The 12,372-nt window shown below is 36.4% G+C and overlaps 1 long non-coding RNA gene across 1 annotated transcript; it reads left to right on the top strand.

The window, feature by feature from the left end:
• Positions 1-7,751: 7,751 nt before the first annotated feature.
• On the top strand, positions 7,752-11,878 carry LOC116069382. The gene is made up of 3 exons (XR_004110003.1): positions 7,752-8,064; positions 9,462-9,614; positions 11,527-11,878. It is a non-coding gene; the product is annotated as an uncharacterized LOC116069382 (long non-coding RNA).
• The last annotated feature ends 494 nt before the right edge of the window (positions 11,879-12,372 follow it).

The raw sequence follows: 12,372 nt of genomic DNA, 5'->3' as shown, positions 1-12,372 counted from the left end.
TATGGCTATTAGCAAACTATAGACTTTTTTCCATTTTACTTTTATTTTTATTTACATGTATAGATTTTGCCTCTCTGTATGTGCACATGTGCTTGTAATGTCTGTGGTGGCCAGAAGAGGGCAGTGGATGCTGTGGGTATGGTGTTGTGATCCTTCATGTGCACACTGAGACTCCAACCCAGAGACTCTGGAAGAACAGCCAGAATTCTTGCATGCTGTGGTATCTCTCCAGGTCCAAGTTCTTTATCCAAGAAGAGATCGGTCAAGATTTTCTTTGTGGACAAATTAAAATAAGATTGTATAATTTTGTGAAACAAGGTTATAAAGCAAAAGCACTTGTCAAATTTTCAAATGAAGATGGCCCTAGAACTGCATCATAGATCCAAACTGCAATGGCTTTATATACTGCTGTCATTGCGTGGCAACATCTTCATCTTGTCCTGATCTTTACTTCAATTTCTTATAATAAATTCAAATCTGTTGCAAAAAAAAAATGCTCGTATTGTCTTAATAGAGAATTGTCATATCTTCTTGGCCTTGTATACCCAATGCTTCCTCTGGGTCCATGAGGTCCTCTAAAGGACACTTGCCATCTGAAATGCCAGGGCTTGAACTGAGCACTGAAGTGCAGCATTAATTGGCCAAATCACAAAGCTAAGGATGGAAAGGCAATATTTTGCACTATGAATTAAGACACAAATCATTCATATTTCAAATGTGAGCTAGAGCACTTGTGTAGCCATATCAAATGGATACTGAGCCTTACCAATTATTTAAACTTTAATATTGTACATTGTTTTATATTAATTTCCAATTAACTATAAATAATAAGGTGTGAGATTCAAATAAAAAGAAAATTAAAGCATAAAATATTTTGGACTAGTATTTTCATCAATGCACTTATGGCAGTAGTGAAACAATGGTTTTAAAATTCATGGTTTTTTTATCATACTATAGCATGAGATAGCTCTTATGTTATTTTTTTCCTCTTGACTTTAGTCAGAATTTAAATCAATTCAGTGAAAAGATTGATAATTTCTTTTTGTAACTGTCTACAATTTTAATAGTAAAAGATCAAGGTAGTGAAAAATTACCATTTATAAATGCAACTTATTTACTGGCCAACAATTTTATAATATAAATTCCTCAGAAATAATAAAATGAAGCCTTAGTTGTTTTCCAATATCCTCAGAGAAGACACATATTTAAAACCAAATAGGACACAACAGGAACCAAAAATGTCATATAACAAAAATATTTAACACTCATACAAAAGAATAATATTTCAGTATTTGGTAGAAGGGAAGGGAAACAAACAAACAAAAAAACTTATTGAGCTTATAAAAACAATCTTTCAAGAATATTCCAGAGAGAAAAAAATAGATGAACTCTAGTCAGAGTACTTTTATTTAGGGGAACAATTCAGCCATTTCTGGGACTTCTCTATCATATTCAAAAATCAGATGTAAGAAAATGCAACAAAGTGAAAAAATTACTAATTACTAATGTATAAAAAGAGCCAACATTTATAAACAAATATAGTTCAATATTATTGTTCACATTAAAATATATTTTAAAAAAAAGCCAGGTAGTGGTGGTATACACCTTTAATTCCAGCACTTGGGAGGCAGAGGCAGTCAGGTTTGAGAGTTTGAGGCCAGCCTGGTCTGCATGGTGAGTTCCAGGACAGCCAGGGCTACACAGAGAAACCCTGTCTCAAACAAACGAACAAACAAACAAACAAAAAGTATTCAACATTTGAAAGCCCATTTGATTAATTTTCTAAAGCTTTCTTTGGGTTATAAATATTAAGCCATATACTGTGTAAATATATAAAATTTTACTATTTGGCTCAGCAAAATTGTCACTGTCTCATTATGGAACATGAACTCTCACTGCCATGTTTTCACCTTAATGATAGTGGACTTAACATTTGAACCAATAAGCCAGCTCCAATTAAATGTTGTCCTTATAAGAGTTGCCTTGGTCATGGTGTCTGTTCATAGCAGTAAAATTCTAAGATAAAAATTGGTAGCGGGGACTGGGGTATTGCTGTGATAGGCCAGACTATGCTTTTATTTGGAAAAATGTGGATTTGGGCACTTTGGATTTGGAAAGCAGGTGAATGCTTCAAGTAGAGCTTAATGGGTTTTACTTGTGGGGATATGGAAGAATTTGTTACGGAGAGTGACTTGAACTGTGCAGACCTGGCTCAAGAGATTTCAGTAGAACAGAGCTTCAATTTTTGGCCTAGAGACTGTCTTGTGATATTTTGGTGAAGAATGTGACTGCTTTTTGCCTTTGTCTGAAAGTCTACCTGAAGCTGAGGTGCAGAGATTTATATTAATTGTATTGACAATGGAAGTCTCAAAAAAGCATAGAAATGATGTTATTCTCTGGTTAGTTTTAGGAGAAACATTCTGATTAAGTGCAGCAAGCTTACAAAATAAAAATACAAAATGTATGGTTCATGTAATAATAAATGGGTACCAGGAAGTGAAATAAAACTGAATTATGTGTTCAAGGAGATAAAGAGATTGAGAAAATGGTGATTTCAGGGCAAGATCCTCCTCAGCTAAGCATATTGTTTGTGTTTTCAGCTGAACAAGCAGTAGTTTGGACTTTTTAATCTGTAGTTAACTACAATCTAGAAATGGAAGACACACTTGAGATCCAGAAGACACGGGCTTTTGCTGCAGTTCTTCAGGAAATATAGCCATGAAAAGCTCAGGTCCAGGTATGGTGGTATATACCTATAATTCCAGAAGATCATGTATGAAGCCCAGACGATGGAATAAGAAGCTTTGAAATTGAAGTTGCCTTGGAGAAACCAAGATGTTAGAAAAACATCAGAGCCATGGGATATGTTCTGAGAAAAGCTGGCAGAGTACAACCAGCTAAAGAGAAAGATGTTTGTTACATTCAATAAAGATAAAGGAATTAGAGATCAAAGATAGCTTTGACATCAGACATGGGGATGCTGAGGTTGGAGTTTGCCTAGCTGGCTTTTGGTCTTGCTTTGGTTCAGTATTTCTTACCATGACAGTTTAGAGATTGCATGAATCTCAGAATAGACTTTGAATTTTGGTTGTAGACTGTGGGACTTCTGAAGTTATACTAAACTTATTTTGCATTATGATATGCCTAGGTATGGCCCTCATTGATTACCAGGTTTGAAATAGCCTATGGGGGCCACAGAGTGGAATGTGATGGTTTGAATATGCTTGACGCAGGGAGTGGCACTATTAGGAGGTGTGGCTTTGTTGGTGTAGGTATGACCTTCTTGGAGGAAGTGTGTCACTGTGGGGGTAGGCAATGAGAACTTCCTCATAACTAGGTGGGAGCCAGTGTTCTCTTAGTGGTGTTCAAATGAATATATAGAACTCTTATCTCCTCCTGTACTATGCCTATCATCTATATGCTTCCATGCTTCTTTTTTGATGATCATGGACTGTACTTCTCAACTTGTAAGCCAACCTCAATTAAATGTTGTCCTTATGAGAGTTGCTTTGGGAGCCAGGAAGTGGTGGCACATGCCTTTAATCCCAGCACTTGGGAGGCAGAAGCAGGTGGATCTCTGAGTTCGAGGCCAGCCTGGTCTACAGAGTGAGTTCCAGAACAGCCAGGGCTATAAAGAGAAACCCTGTCTCAAAAAGCCAATAATAATAATAAGAGTTAAAGATTTGCTTTGGTCATGGTGTCTGTTCACAGCAGTAAAACCCTAAGACAACAGTTTTTGGGCATTATATTAAAATTTTTAAAGTAGAAAACACTATCATCTGGCCTTGAATCTTTAATGTTTTGGTTATTACTGAAGCTACTTTATTGTTTTATATGCTTGTTGAGAAATGGATCTAGTATATGTGATCAGTTTTAGGAACTTCCTGAATCTTTTGAGTAGTTTACTTCCTGAACTTTATTAATCCTCACATTAGAACTTATTGACTCTTAAGGAGTTTTCATAAAAGATGAAAAGTTTCACCTCTGGCTTTTTTGAATATGTTGAATCTTAATGAGCATCTACACAAGATGTGAGGAAATCGCTATATAGGAATGGAGCAGACCTACTTGCTCTGTTTCATCTCCCTGGTGATTTGACAGATTTTACAGTATCAGTGTTGTTAAAACAGCACTTGTCATATGGATGAAAGCAACTGATCTGGGAATCGGAAGCTCTGCGTTCTAAAAAGTTTTTGAATAATATGTCTTGTTATCTCCATTTCCCACCTGGAAACATTTCAAATTTTAATGTCCAATTCCAGTGCTCGTGACCATGCTACAAAAGTTCACAGAACCACCGTTTTACCCTCTCTTGCCTCACTCTAGCACAGTGTGACTTAATTTTCCTTGCCAGAGATATCATTTATACATTACTTTGAAAATCAATTAAAAGATTTTTTTATATGGCTATAAATGTAGGTGACAAGAAATAAAGTTTAGCAAATTCTAACACAATTCTTCACAGACTTAGAAAGAGGAATTTGCAAATTAATCTGAAATAATCAAAAACCCAGGATAGCCAAAACTATTCTCAACAATAAAGGAACCTCTGATGGAATCACCATCCCAGACCTTAAGCTGTACTACAAAGCAATTGCGATAAAAACTGCATGATATTGGTACAATGACAGGCAGTAGATCAATGGAATAGAATTGAAGACGCAGAAATGAACCCACAAACTTATGACTACTTGATCTTTGACAAAAGAGCTAAAACCATCCAGTGGAAAAAAGACAGCACTTTGAACAAATGGTGCTGGCTCAACTGGCGGATAGCATGTAGAAGAAGGCTAATTGATCCATTCTTATCTTCTTGTACAAAACTGAAGTCCAAGTGGATCAAGAACCTCCACATAAACCAGATACACTTAAACATATAGAAAAGAAATTGGGAAAGAGCCTCAAGCACATAGGCACAAGGGAAAATTTCCTGAACAGCACACCAATAGCTCACACTCTAAGATCAAGAGTCGACAAATGGGACTTCATAATATTGCAAAGCTTCTGTAAGGCAAAAGACACTGTCAGTAGGACAAACGGCAACCAACAAATTGGAAAAAGATCTTTACCAATCCTATATCTGATAGAGGGCTAATATCCAATATATATAAAGAACTCAAGAAGTTAGACTCCAGAGAAACAAATAACCCTATTAAAAAATGGAGTATAGGGCTAAACAAAGAATTCTCAACTGTCGAATAACCGAATGGCTGAGAAGCACCTAAAGAAAAGTTCAACATCTTTAGTCATCAGGGAAATGCAAATCAAAACAATGCTGAGATTCCTTCTCACAAGAGTCAGAATGGCTAGGATAAAAAACTCAGGTGACAGCAGATGCTGGCAAGGTTGTGGAGAAAGGAACACTCCTTCATTGCTGGTGGAATTGCAAGCTGGTCCAACCATGCTGGAAAACAGTTTAGTGGTTTCTTCAGAAATTGGACATAGTACTACCACAGGACCCAGCTGTACCACTCCAGGGCATATACCCAGAAGATGCTCCAACATGTCATAAGGACACATGTTCCAGTATGTTCATAGCAGCCTTATTTATAATAGCCAGAAACTGGAAACAACCCAAATGTCCATCAACAGAGGAATGGATACAGATTTTGTGGTACATCTACACAATGGAGTACTACTTAGCTATTAAAAACAATGAATTTATGAAATTCTTGGGGAAATGGATGGACCTGGAGAATATCATCCTGAGTGAGGTAACCCAATCACAAAAGAACACATATGGTATGCATCCTCTGATAAGTATATATTAGCCTAGTAGGTCAGAAAACACAAAGTAAAAACCACAAACCATAAGAAACTCAAGAAGAAGAAAGACCAAAGTGTGGATACCTCATTCCTTCTTAAAAGGAGAACAAAATACCCATGGAAGGAGTTGCAGAGACAAACTATGGAGCAGAGACTAAAGGAAGAACAATTCAGAGACTGCTCCACCTGGGAATCCTTCCCATATTCAATCATAAATCTAGACACTATTGTGGATGTCAGCAAGTGCTGGCTTACAGGAGCCTGATATAGCTGTCTCCTGAGAGGCTCTGACAGTACCTGACTAATACAGAAGTAGAGGCTCACAGTCATCCATTGGACTGAGTACAGGGTCCCCAATGAAGGAGTTAGAGAAAAGACCCAAGGAGCTGAAGGGTTTGAAGCCCCTTAGGATGAACAACAATATGAACTAACTAGTACCCTCAGAGCTCCCAGGGACTAAAACTCCAACCAAAGGGTACACATGGGGGGACTCATGGCTCTAGCAGCATGCATATAGCAGAGGATGACCAATTCAGTCATCAATGGGAGGAGAGGCCCTTGGTCCTGTGAAGGTTCTATGCCCCAGTGTAGGGGAATGCCAGGGCCAGTAAACAGGAGGGGGTGGGAAGGTGAGCAGGGGAACGGGGGAGGAAACAGGGGATCGTTTTAGTTTTTGTTTATTTTATTTTATTAATTTTTCTTTTTTCTTTCTTTTTTTTTTTTTTTTTTTTTTTTGGAGGGGGATCTGGGAAAGGAGATATTGTAAATAAAGAAAACATCTTATAAAAAAAAGACAAAATAAAGAAAAAAAGGAAATAAAGTTTAGCCAGATATGATTACCAACAATCCTTCACATTTCTAAGAGATAATAGTATTTATATAAAGCTGTGTTTTATATATTTTACAGTTCATAAAACATTTACACATGAAACTTAGTCTTCTAAACAGTCACAAGAAGTAGATATTAGCAAAGTTATTTTCTGAAAGTTGGATATGAAAATGAAATTTGTTGGTGAAGGTAAGATACTAATTAATGAGAATCAGAGCTCACATACCCATTGTATATCTCCCTTTGCTTTGCTTTTTCTTGAGAACATAGCAAGTAGGCTACACTTTCTGAAAAGCAAATAGTTCTAGGAAAACATGAGTTAAGAAACATTTTGTTGTCTCTATGCTTTATAAGTAACTAAAGAAAATGACATCAATAAATAAGATATTTAACTTTTTTTACTTATGTAAATGAGGCCCTGTGGGAATGTCTTTTGCAGGAGTCCATCCCTTGACTTAATTGGAAGGACGAAAGCACCTGGACATGGACAGGGAGTCGTAAGACTTGAAATATATACACTTAGGTTGATTGTTTCTAAGGTGGTCATGTGTTGACTTGATGTAGGATGAGTTGTGCATGTGGTCTAAATTGAATTTGAAGGAAAATTGTCAAGAATGCTCATTATTACATTTCTAAAATATGAGGACATGAGAAATGTTATCCAACAGAAATTTTTATCCCCAAATCATGAAAAAAAAAAGGCAAATGTTAAGAGGTTGATGGAGTAACAAATGAGAAAGTAATACAACATTCTTGGAGCTCAGACCATGTAGATTTGAGTTAAGAGGTACTGAGAGGTACCCCATCAGTAAAGTCTCATTCTGCACATCACGTATTCACAGATGGCTGATGTGTCATATGTGTTACATCCTTTCTTGGCTCTAGGCTGGCTTTTAATCACTCTGCCTCTTTTAAAAAAATACATGCATTGAGAATTAGATATGAGTGTACTATATTAATTTGAAGTTTTGGGGTAAAGTATGTAAACATCCAAATTATGCTGGTAAATCATTTTAGAATGAAACAGATTCAGTTACCAAAGTTAATACTAATTAAAACAGATTTAACTGTATCTTTGGTATAACACAAAGTTGCTTAAGTTAAGCAAGTTGCCTTCTTTCACTCACAAGGAGTTTTGTTTTTGTTTTTTAGCTTGAGAAGATTTTGAAAATATCACATCAGCATCTATTTTATTGCTGTGATATGTTAGTTCAACTAGATGGACTTACTGATACTAAATATTCCTGCGGAAAGTCTCTAGAATCATAATTATCTACATTGACATGAAAGGAGACCTTTTGCTGCTGATATGAACTACACTGATTAATTAGTAATTGAACCTGCCAAGCAAACCTGATGTAGCAGCTTCAGAACCAGTGGCTTTCTCAATCTTTCACAGATTATTAGTCTGTCTGCCTACACAGAGCAACAGGATATTATCTATTATGGATTACCTTTCAGTGAAGAAGGTATTTAAAGGCCAGACGTGCACAAAAATAGCTTTATACTGTGTTGAGAGTGACAGGTTTCCCATTGCATTATCTCAAAACTGTAATCTAAATGTTTTCCATTAGTTTTAGACCTGTAGCTAAAATTGAAATGGAGTAAAACAAATTCTGAAGACAGTTTCTAACTTAAATATAATACTAAGCAAAGAACTCAGCATTCTTGGCATTTCTGTTCATCCTGACATCACATCAATACGAAGGAACACAGGAAGAATAAAATGATGGTGGGTTGCACTAAAGATGTTTATTGGCTCTAGATTAACTATAAATAATTTCATCTTATTCCAAAATTCAAAACAGAAATTATTTTCTCTCTATGATTTTAGCATTATTTGAATCATCTTTGCAATAGAATATAAAAGTGTATTTAGAACATTGAGATGGCTCTATATTTTATTGGTTGAAAGGGGTGATCTCCTGAAATGCACTGTGAAGTTTAAAATATAGTCAGGTCATATAATTCTGTATATGGAATCTCATGAATGCAGTGTAGAATATGTTGTGCATGTTTAAAAATTTGTGTAACTTAGTTGTTCACATTGCATTTGAGAAGGCATTGGGTTCTCTCTTTAGAGTAACCCTGTAGGCTTACATTTTTAAAACCTATTTTAATTTGAGTTTTTAAATGCTTTGACCCCCCTTCTAGCCCACCATCCAAAGGAACGGGAGAAAAGATGGTAAATAAGACAAAGAGATTGTGAACCTGTATAGAAGTAGTTTTTTCAGGAGTGATTACAATTCCAGTTTGTCAGGATACCAGCGGTCCAGTTCAGTAAAGGCAGGATACCAAATATGAATCAGCTGTGCAGGATTCACCAGAACAAGCCAGGTGTCAGACAAATTGGCATGAGTCAGCATGAGCCACTAGGACCAGCTGGGATGGCAGGAGAAATTCTCTGCAGTACCTCTCTCAATGAAGATCAGCAAAGACATGAGACTAACAAAACATTGCAAAGCTAGCTACACAAGTTTGCCATCACTCTTTGTTGAGTCCTATGTATATTCTCTCTAAACATCACGTGTTCTCGTATGTGTCTTGCCTCAGTAAAACTCTATGTGAGTTTGTATCACCTGACACTATCACAATCTTCCATTTCATAACCCTTTATAGCCCCTGTTGAAGCTGTTTTTTTTTTCCCTTTTAATTTATAGACAGATCAAATGGTGAGAGGACTGTGAGACTCTAAAGACAAATTCAAAAAAATGAGTGAAGGAAATTAAATTTTTCCTAGTTTGTGTGAATCACAGTTTATACAGTTATCACATTAAAACTGTTCCCTTTACTATTTCTCCAACATGTACCTTAACTGTATTGCCAATACTTACATGTCTCCTTTGTGTCTCGTGTTTTATGCCAGTTGCAGGGGAGACACTGCTCCAGTATCGTCCAGTTGCTACTGCTGCTTTTCATCTGCCTGTAACAACACGAGTTGTGGAAGTGAACCAAGAAACAACTTGTAAGGAAGTCACTGGCTCTGTCTTTTCCTTGAACCATGAGTGTAGAAAAGAAGGTAGTTTTAGAATTACCAGTATCTATTTGCAATATTATCTCCCGCTGTCCCTTCATTAGTTTTTGAAGCCTAAGGCAAGAGAAACATCTAAAATGGTTGTACTTTATTAATTTATTTATAGGAAAAACAGGAATTAACTGTTGCTGTGAAGCTGAAACCTTATTTTTGATTAATAGTACAAATTTTGTACTTGAAAGTACAAAATCTGTTGTATGTAAATATATATTTAAAAAACACCCAATAACAGGGCATATTTCAGAAAATAAGTGTCAGGCACTTCACTTTCATTTGGCAAGAATTCACAGATAGAAAGTAAGGAAAAAAAGTGTGTAGGTTTGTGAATTAGAAGAATACCCTATATAGTTTAAGGAGTACATTATACTACCTCCTATGTAGTTTATATACACAACAAGGAAGAAAAAAAATGGGAAGGTGGCAATCATTGGTTAAGCTTTGGTCATCCTAGTGATTTTTGCAGAGGTTCTGAGCTCTCTAAACTGGCTGCAAAGAGATTACAGGTCTAACTTTTACTATCATCTATGATCCATTCTTCATTTGTATATTCAGGGTCTTGGGTCTTGCACTCAAATTTGCCTCTTGATTTTCCTGGAACCACATGATCTTGGCTGAAGTATTTCTCTTAGAACCTTAGTTTTATCACCTAGAAAATAAAAATCATAATATTTGAGTCATAATAAGAATAAAGCAAAATATAGAGTAGCTACTCTATGCTTTTACTATGACACTAAGTAAAGTATTTAATTCTTTCTGTGCTACATCAGTTTTTAAATTTTATTCTTAGTAGAATCAATAAAATTCTCCTTTTGAAGCTTATAGAAATAAATGCGAGAGGTTGATGTTCTGAGGTAGTAAAGATGCTAACAGATGTTGATGAAGTAGTATTAACACAATTTTTCTAAATCTTTCAAATACTTTTCCTGAATCACTCAAAGACTGAAACTCTATGCTTTCTAATTCTGTTCTTTATTTTTTGTTTCTACTATTCTTATCTCCATTTAGTCAATGTTATCTATCCTTCACATAGAAAATGATAATGATAACATTATTTTATTTTACAGATACAGCTATAATTCATTCCACTCTGATTTATTAGTGCCTGATTATGAAACTTACAAAAGAAATAAACAATTTCAAATTTTACTGTTTTTACTTTTCTTGCTATAGAATCACTGATTTATCTAGAATTACACTGATTTATCTATGATTCAAACATGTTAAATTCATTTAAAATGAGGCAGGTGTCAAGTTCATATAGCATTGTTTTTGCTTTCCTCAAATACATTTTGGCATATCCTTAACTTTTGTGTATGTTCTCTATTTTACTGGCTAGTCTATGGAATATAATTCTTTCTAGAAGACATTTCTTTCATAGAGTTCCCTGTCTACTGTAAATTATAAGCTGGTGGGTCCTAGGTTTGTAGAGTTCTCTATCCACTGTGAATTCTAGGCTGGTGGGTCCTGGCTTTTGACACAGAACTATCCTTGGACAGATCTCCACAGTTTTCATAAGATGTTTTCTTTGCTATTTTCTTTTGTGTCTATATCTTTCTACGGTTTATTTACTTATGTTATGTAGTCCTCTAACTAACAGTTTAAAAAAAATTAAAGGTACATTGTCAGAAACTATCTAGGAAAGGCACATTTTCTGGATATGGCTGTTTTACATGGTTTTGATGTCTGAGCTCCAAGAGGCAAGATATCAAGAGTCTTTATCCTAGTATTATTCCTCACTACTGATAAGACTGTCCTGTCACTATTATACAGCATAATGATTTTTGAGCATTAGCCCACCCCATTGGGCAGATTTTCTGCAGATCATGAAGTACTTTCACATAGTAATGTTGTGTAGGAGAATTGATGATTTCATAATTCCTGATATTTTATTTTATAGAACTCCTAAACTGATACAAGATGTGGGACAACAGACCTTGCCAGAAAGCTTGTTAAGAGAGAGCAGGTCGTAGATCCTGGACACTCGAGTACACACCTGGGATGATAGGTGTCTCCCTGCTCCTGCCAGACTCCTATCCTGGAACACAGGCTACACTCCCACATCTGTCATGTAGCCTAAAACATAATTCTCCATAGTGATGAGGTACCTGGAAATCCTGAGGATTTAGTCAGTAAGCCCCTCTTCCTGGGCATTCCTTTGTGAGAAAGATATTTAATCTCTGGTCCATCCTGAGAAGTTGATTTGCATCCATTTTCCATGACTAACAACCAATAAACAATTTGGAACTAAAGACTGTCTCTTTCATGGGGAGAATGGAGAAAGCCTTTGCCTGCAGAGGAACACCTTAAATTTCCTGTAAAAGGCCCGTCTGTGCTCCCAGACAACCACTGCTATCTTTGCCAATGAGCTAAGCTGGAGTTCCCATGACCCTGACCCAGGGCTATTTCTCATACTCAGCCTGAACATCTCTGATTCCACTCTGAACTCATGACTCAGTGATGTCTGGATGTCTAGGAGTTTGGGAGCATCCAGTCCCAGCCTCGTCACGGGCCGATGACCCCCCAACATTTCGTTTCTGATTTCTCTGTATGGTTCTTCCAACTGGAGGCGCAGAAGTCAGGGAACCCCAACTTTGCCGCCCCATCTCAGAATGTATTTTCCTACCCCCATAGCAGTATATCTATGCCTCCCTGGAGCCTGGCACCCATAGGCAGAAACTTGGGATAAGCACAGTTAAGCTCTACACATAAACGCAGTCCCACAACAAGTAATCTCAAATAATAG

This window comes from Mastomys coucha, unplaced genomic scaffold (assembly GCF_008632895.1).
Source record: "Mastomys coucha isolate ucsf_1 unplaced genomic scaffold, UCSF_Mcou_1 pScaffold22, whole genome shotgun sequence".
Taxonomy (NCBI): Eukaryota; Metazoa; Chordata; class Mammalia; order Rodentia; family Muridae; genus Mastomys; species Mastomys coucha.
This window is presented reverse-complemented; position numbering and strand designations above follow the sequence as displayed.